Below are 7,238 nucleotides of genomic sequence, written 5' to 3'. Positions count from 1 at the left end.
TAATACTCAAGGAGCTTTGATGGACATTCATGGACCTGATACTCAGAGCAATGATGAGTTTGGGTAATGATGTGCATGTTCTCAGCTGAGAAGGACCAAATTGACACTCTACCTTCTTGTTCCAGCCCTTGTATTATTAACAATCGACCATTTTGCAGCTGTTTAAAATGACCCCCAAGCTTAGTGCTGGAGTGCTGTCTCGTGTTCCTAAGTGTAAGATGGCTGTCATGTGCCTTACAGTGAAAATTCATGTTAAATGAGCTTCCTTCAGGCATGAGTTATAGTGCTGTTGTCAATAAGTTCAATGTTAATCAAACAACAATTCAGATTAAATAAGGTATCTTTAAATGGGAAAACACATAAATTAAAGTTATGTTATGATATTTGACAAAAATATTGTGACCAGAAACTTGTAGGAACCTAACCCTTTATTTCCCCTAGGAGCAATGGTCCAGTATTCCCTAATTCAGTGTTTTCCACAACTTTATGGGACAGAATGAGTAATAAGAATTGACTATTTTTCTGCTTCATGGCTTCTCACTGCTGCATAGTATTCCATACCACATTTTATTTCTTCATTCCCCTAGGGATGGGAGTGGCCTATGCATGACAAGGATCTTCATGCATCTTCCCTTGGAAACCAGTGTGAGAATTTCTCTGGAGGCATTCTGAGAATGGACTTCTGGGCCCTAGGGTAACTGCATTTGACCAAATACCGCTGGATGACTCTAAAGAAAGGCTGTTCCCCCTGGCACTCCTACCAGCACCACATGAGGGTCCTATATCCCCTCAGCCCAGCCATGACCTACTGTCATCCAATTTGCAGTCTGATGGGGATAAAGTCGTAGCTCATTATAGTTTTTATTTTATATTTCTAATTAAATTAGTTACAGTATTTCTTCATTTGCTTATTATTTGAGTTTCCTCTTTGGTAAATTGCCTATTCATATGTTTTGCCTATTTACCTATTAGTTTTTTTAAAAATTGATTTTCAAAAGTTCCTTGTATATTTTACATATGTGAACCTTGTCAAGATTAGACATTTTAAATATATTCTCCTGATTTGTCATTGGCCTTTTTACTGTGTTCATGATTTTTTCAGTAAGTGGAAATTTTTAACATTAGCATATACAAGAAATGAAACATTGGGTGGATGGATGATGTGGTGTCTAGCTGTGAGGAAGGAGAATTTTAAGAGTGAGTTTCCATATGAAAGGCTATGTCATTTAAAGAAAGAGTAAAGGCAATTCAAATTCTTTTGGGGGTGGAGGAAAATAAAATATTAATGGTAGGATAGCTATTTTATCTTTAAGGCTGTATGTCAAAGAGGCTTTAGACTTAGTCCATCCCCAAGTAGCAAGGACTGCTCTTTGTTCTCAGAGATGGCCAAGCAGGATAAACATCAGGGATGCTGCATGGAACTGTGGCCTTGATTGGGCAGCTAGAGTCAAGGAGTTGCTGTCAACTCTGAGAGTCTATGAATGACATGGAGATTGTTCTTAAACAAGCAATTCGTTATTTCAGCACTAATGCTCACCAGTTAAGCTGGTCTTCTCAGTATCTGTCAAAAGGCAATATCTTCTCACTGTACTCCATCCCCATCCCTTACCTACACAGGCACCACTCATTAATCATATGGACATGACATTAGGCAAGCTCTTTCTGTGACTTCTTCCTCTTCTTTTTAAAACTCACAATTTACTGTAGACTTCTAGATAGCTCCCTTCATTACAGGTCTGAGTCTGGAGAGAAGTAAAAGGAAGAGGGAGGGTAAAGGGTTGAATATACCTCAGTGCAGTTATGGAATGGGCAAAAATGGTAGTTTCTGTCTTTTATTCATCCTTGAATTCATTCACTCACTTAATTATACATTGGTGAGTGCCTCATTCATGTCAGGCACTGGGCTCAGCATTGGAGGTACAAGAGTGAGCAAAACACCCAGACAGGGGGTGTCTGTCCTACCTTCATGGAGCAGACTCTACAGGGGCAATCATCTATTTCACACCAAATCTATAAAATACATTTCTACTTGTGTGCTCCCTTTAAAACCAATGAAATTTCCTACCTTCATGGAGCAGACTCTACAGGGGCAATCATTTATATCACACCAAATCTATAAAATAGTCACATTTCTACCTGTGTGCTCCCTTTAAAACCAATGAAACAAATAATAAAAATGCAAATTAGAATTAAATAAAAATACCACTTTCATCTGTCATGAACATTTCATCTGTTGGCAAACATCCAGAGATTGACAGACACTCTGTTATTGGCGAGACCGTGGGACAACAGGCATTCTCACCCATTGGTGTGAATGCAGACTAGTAAAGTTCCTATGGAAGGGAATTTGGCAATGTTCAACAAAATGACATGCATTTAACCCTTTGATCTAGAAAATCCACTCCTGGCAAAATATCCCTAAGATAGGTTGGCAAAAAATACAGTAAGATTTAGGTATAAAAAGATTTATTACAGTACTTTTTGTATTACCAAAAGACTGGAAAAACAACACAAGTGTGCACCACTAGGGGACTAGTTGAAGAAACCATGGCCTGGTCAAGTCCATGCAACGGAGAACCATGCATTATAAAAAGGAATGAGGGCCACCACTGCATCCTATTATAGAGAGATCTCTAGGATATACTATTAAGTTAAGTGAAGAAAGCAAAGTGAAGAATAGTGTGGATAGCATGATATCTTATAATTTAAAACAGGGGAGAATTGTATATATACCCACTATAGTAAAACCTCGATATAACAGACTAATTTGGGCTAGGGGGTGTTTGTTAAAGCCGAAAGTCTGCTATATAATAAAGTAAGTTTTTGAATGGGTATGTTAGTTAAAAAATTAACAAATTAGTTAGTATATCTGTTTTTACTTATGTAGACATGTTTATGTAATTATAACTAAGTATATGAAAAGTTTAATTTCACAGAAAAGTTTTCTATATACATATTACTGTAATTTTAAATTTATGCTGAATAGGTCTAGTAAATGCGTGCCTTCACCTGTCACTGCAAGTAAATAAATGCACATGGCTGGGGTGTGGCTTAGCGCATTTCCTTAAAACGCACCCCAGGACAACAGAGCCAATTATTTTTAAAAGTCACCCCAAACAACAGAATCAATTACTGTGTTTACAAGTAACAACTCTGGGATTTAAATATTAGACTATAGTTGTAGATATGTAATATTTATTTATGTCAGCAAAATTATTGCAATGTTTTTTCCAACAGATGGTCTATTTGCTACAATTTGTTAAAAAAAATAACAGTGAATTAGTAACAAAAAAATAACCTGCTAATTTAATTATAAGCAAATCTTGTTAAAAGCATTTTAAAATTAACAGGGTGTTTTCATATATGACATATGGGCCAGAAATTTTGTCTGTTAAATCTGAAGTCCATTAACTTGAGGTTCAAAATATCGGGAGTTTACTGTATTTAAAAATTGTAATGAGCCGGGCTGGTGTAGCTCAATGATTGAGCCTCGACCTATGAACCAGGAAGTCACAGTTTGATTCCTGGTCAGGACATATACTTGGGTTGTGGGCTTGATCTCCAGTAGGGGAGTTGCAGGAGGCAGCCGATCAAAGATTCTCTCTCATCATTGATGTTTCTATCGCTCTCTCCCTCTCATTTCCTCTTGCTCTCTCCCTCTCACTTCCTCTCTGAAATCAATACAACTTTTTCTTAATTTTAATGGAAGGACAGACCAAAACTAATAAAAATTGTCACCTATGTGGGAGGGAGGGAACAGGTGATGAGGAGAATAATATAAGATAGATTATCTGAATGAACTTTATAGTACAGATTTGACTTTGGTGCCATCTGAATGTCTTATAAGACAAAATATAATAAAAAAAGAAAACTGCAGAGCAGAAGTAGAACTGCTGCCAGTTCTGCCACCGATTCAAGAGCCAGGGTAGTGGCTTCCATTCTCTGTTGCCTGAGGAGTGGGCCTGGGACGGAAACAGTCACCAAGGTTGGTTGCTTGGGAGCGTCTTTGCCTCCCGCAGTCCTCCCTCAGGAATGACCATGGATAAAAGTAAGCTGGTACAGAAAGCCAAGCTCATGAGCATGCTGAGTGCTGTGAAGGTCTTTTTGCAGCCCTGAAGGCAGTTCCAGAGCAAGGGCACAAGCTCTCCAATGAAAGGAGAAATCTGCTTGTCACTGCTGTGTCATCTCCAGCACTGAGCAGAAAACAGAGAGGAAGGAGAAGCAGCAGCAGATGGGCAAAGAGTACGATGAGAAGATTGAGGCAGAACTGCAGGACATCTGCAACGATGTTTTCAAGCTGTCGGACAAATATCTTATTCCCAATGCTACACAACCAGAAAGTAAGGTGTTCTACTTGAAAATGAAAAGGGATTCTTTTAGATAGCTTTCTGAGGTGGCACCTAGAGACAATAAGCAAGCCATTTGAGATTAGTAAGAAAGAAATGCAGCTTACACACCCAGTTCCACTTGGCCCCACGCTGAATTTCTCAGTCTTATTTACTATGAGATTCTGCACTCTCCTGAAAAGGCTTGCAGTCTGGCAAAAGTGGTGTGTGATGAGGCAACTGCTGAACTGGGTACACTGAATGAAGAGTCGTACAAACACAGCACCCTGATCATGCAGTTGCTTAGGAACAATCTCACTCTGTGGCCGTCAAAAACCCGGGGGATGAAGGAGACACTGGGGAGGGAGAGAACTAATGTCTATGGTGCTTTGTCACCTGTTCAGTGTCACTCTATTCCCGCCACATATATTCCTTTGTGTGGTTAAAAAAAAAAGAAGAAAAGAAGAAGAAGAAGAAGAAGAAGAAGGAGAAGAGTTATGCATTGACTTTTCAATGTTTCACAGCTTCAGCTTAGCAAAAATGGTCCAGGGGTAAACAGCTGGTTTTTTTATCTCAAACTCTGATTGGCGACATAAATGCCAAGGCATTCTAAAGTTTTGTTTTTTAACATTCGCAGGATTACCGTGTGTTTATTTTTTTCAAAAACCCAAACACTGTGATTATGGGGTTTTGTAACTAAGCAGAACTCTTACTGGTAGAAAAAATAACCTGTATTATCTGTAACTTTGGGGGAAGTTTAATCTGATATCAAAGCAGTCACTGAAATACAGCTCCATTGTAAAGTACAGAAAATTACAGAGATTATATTGTGATGCTGGGACCTGGAGTGAGACACCTACCATCTCACATTTGGGGTTTATGGCAATTCACAGTAATTCTGCCTGTTGTTCGGAGCTTATAGATACCTGACCAGTTGGGGCTATGGCCACTCAGAAGGTCACGACCACAGACGTCCAGTGTCTTCCTCTGAGGAAACTCGAAGCCTGAAATTGAAGTTCTGTGTGGCAGGCAAGGGTTATGACACCATGAGAAGGCCCAATGCTCATATAACTCACGTGACTAAAACCCTGTCCTACAACAATGTCACCGATTGGGGATTTGTGCTTCAGTTGTGGAATCTGTTTTGCTTGTAACCACACGCTAAAGGAAAAAGAAAGCCACATGTTTTATGAATGTCCTTACCTGTCTCCTGGGTAACACCGTTATGAATAATGTTCTGCAGAGATTGCATTTCACATGGGGAGTACTCAGGCTTTGGGTTCTTCCTAGCTCCAGGCTTTTAAAATTTGAAATCTAAACATTCTTTTCCACTGTCTTTTCAACTATTGACTTTTTTTTCTCTCTTCCTCTTTAAATTTCTGTCCTTATGCTTCTTTACCTTTTTATTTTTAGGTCTATCTTTATTTGTCTTTGTCCATGGTTTAATACTATATGAGCAGGGATAGAGGGCCTGGAGGGGGTGAGAAGTGAAATTGATGAACATTTTGGTGAGCAGGCCTTGCTTCAAAAACTTGAGAAGAACTTCCAGCACCATAGCTCTGTCTTCTTACGGTTCTCAGCACAGTCATTACTTTTTAGTCACACCAAGATCTGAATCAAAAAAGTATTTTTAAATATCCATGACTTCTCCCTGTATTACCGCCAGTCTTGATAATGCTTGTTAGTACCTGTCACCAGATCTCCCAATTGTACTCATCCAGCCAAGTCCACAGATGTGTTGAAACAAGACCCTATCATTCAGGGAAGTTGCCGGAACACTGCAATGGGGAGAATCCAGAACACGGAGCCTACCAGTCGCTCAGTGTCCATGCTCTCTCTTTAACACTCCACATAACTGTGGTACCATCTGTTTGTCCATCTGCTGAAATGAGAAAAAAAAAAAAACATTCATGCACTGATGAAAACAAACCAAAAAAAAGTAAGTCCCTCTTTTCTAGCTGAACAAAAAGTGCAGCTAAATACTCGGCATTTGAAAATGGAATGAGCCTGTCTGTATATCTGGTAGCTCTTTCTTGCTTTGTTTTCTTTACCAGTATTTTGCCTCACGTTTGCTACTGTGATGGGTATATTACTTAGCAAGCACGCCCATGGTTGTGAACATAGTATAGCATAAAAGTAAAACTCCTGTTTTTGATGTACTAGATTGTGTATGTCTTTCAAACAGTTCTAGTTTCCACCTTATACAGAATAATCAGGAAATGTGTAAAAATTCAAAGGTAAAATAAAAAATTTTATTCATTAAAAAATAAAACTATAGTTTCCAAAAATGTTGAAAGCAAAATAAAACAATGTAAATGTATACAAATTTAGGGGCTTAAGCACACAGAGAGAAATTATGTCAGATGACTTAAAAAGCTAATAATTAGTGTGTATCATTAGTGAGATATATATTCAGATGTTCCTAAATTTACAATGGGGTTATGTCCTGATAAGCCATTATAAGTTGAAAATATTGTAAGTTGAAAATGCATTTAATAAACCTAACCTACTGAGCATCAGAGCTTATCCTACCTCAAACCAGCTCAGAACATAGTATCCAAAAAAATGCTATAAAGTGGCGGCTAATGGGGAGCTGTGGCTCATTGTCATTGCCCGGGATCGCAAGTATCTTACTACATATTGCTACCCTGAAAAAAGATCAAAAATCAAAATTTAGTTTCTACTAAATACATATCACTTTCGCACTATTGTAAAGTCAAAAAATCTTAAGTCAAACCGGGGACTGTTTATATATCCCAAGGACAAAAAGAGTCCCAGAAATCTTAAACTATTTCCAACAGTATTATCTACACTAATAAAAGAGAAACATGGTAATTAGCGTACGACCGCTATCCTTCCCATTGGCTAATAAGCATATCCTTATGCAAATTAACTGTCAGCCAAGACGGCGGC

General features: G+C 38.5%; 1 pseudogene; it reads left to right on the top strand.

The window, feature by feature from the left end:
- The first annotated feature begins 3,998 nt into the window (after positions 1-3,998).
- On the top strand, positions 3,999-4,701 carry LOC102262524 (annotated as a pseudogene).
- The last annotated feature ends 2,537 nt before the right edge of the window (positions 4,702-7,238 follow it).

The sequence above is a fragment of the Myotis brandtii genome, unplaced genomic scaffold (genome assembly GCF_000412655.1).
Source record: "Myotis brandtii unplaced genomic scaffold, ASM41265v1 scaffold513, whole genome shotgun sequence".
Taxonomy (NCBI): domain Eukaryota; kingdom Metazoa; phylum Chordata; class Mammalia; order Chiroptera; family Vespertilionidae; genus Myotis; species Myotis brandtii.
Note: the sequence above shows the minus strand (reverse complement) of the source record. Positions and strands in the feature narration are given on the sequence as shown.